This window comes from Hypanus sabinus, chromosome X1 (assembly GCF_030144855.1).
Source record: "Hypanus sabinus isolate sHypSab1 chromosome X1, sHypSab1.hap1, whole genome shotgun sequence".
In the NCBI taxonomy this organism is placed as follows: Eukaryota; Metazoa; Chordata; class Chondrichthyes; order Myliobatiformes; family Dasyatidae; genus Hypanus; species Hypanus sabinus.
Window position 1 is genome coordinate 39,461,224 of NC_082738.1, and position 963 is coordinate 39,462,186.

The following is a 963-nucleotide window of genomic DNA, read 5'->3' on the forward strand; positions in this document are numbered from 1 at the left end:
CGGCTCTCCACACAGGCTCAGATTGCCGCGAAAAAGTAACTTCAGGATTTGGCGCCAGCCGGCCCAACGCCGTCTTGATTGGATCATCCCGTCATCATCCCGCCTCTCTTGCTCTGATTGGTGGTTGGGACATAGTTATTGGCTGTTTGGCGGGAGTCTTCTGGAGTATTTGTAACAAGCAGGTCTGCTGCAGAAATACATAAAAGCGAAGACGATAGCGATAAAATAATTTGTTGTTGAGAATTATAATAGTTTTATTTATATTTTATTGCTATATAAAGTTTAGCTTGCAGTCGGGGAATTCAGCTGTCAGAATCAGGTTTATTATTACTGTTTTATGAAGTTGTTTTACTTCAGTAGTACAGTGCAAAGACAAAATTACAATAAATTACAAAAATAAATAACTACAAATGAAAAGTAATGACATTATTCATGAATTGTTCAGAAATATCATAGCAGAGAGGAAAAAGTAATATCACTGGCATTCTGCTCGAATTTGTTTTGCAGCAGCAGAACATTGCAATACAATAATAAAGCAGTACAATGATAATTAAAATATAAATTACAATAAAAATATATAAAAAATGAAATAAGTACAGTAGTGCAAAAAGAAAGGGGAAATGCTGAGGTAGTGTTAATGGGTTCATTGCCCATTTGGAAATTAATGGCAGAGGGGAAGAAGCTGATCCAGAATAGTTGAGTGTGTAGTTTCAGGCTCCTGTATCTCCTCCTTGATGGTAGCAATAAGAAGGCATGGCCTGGAAATGGGGTCCTTAATGATTGATGCTGCATTTTTGAGGCACCTATTTTTGAAAATGCTCTCAATGGTGGGTACCTTCTGCAGCCTGTTGAGATTTAGGTGGGGGTTTTAAGTGCTATTATATAAATGGACAGGAAGAACTTTCCAAATTGACTTTATGCATTGCATACAAAGAGATGTGTTTGCAGCTTCTATCCCACTGC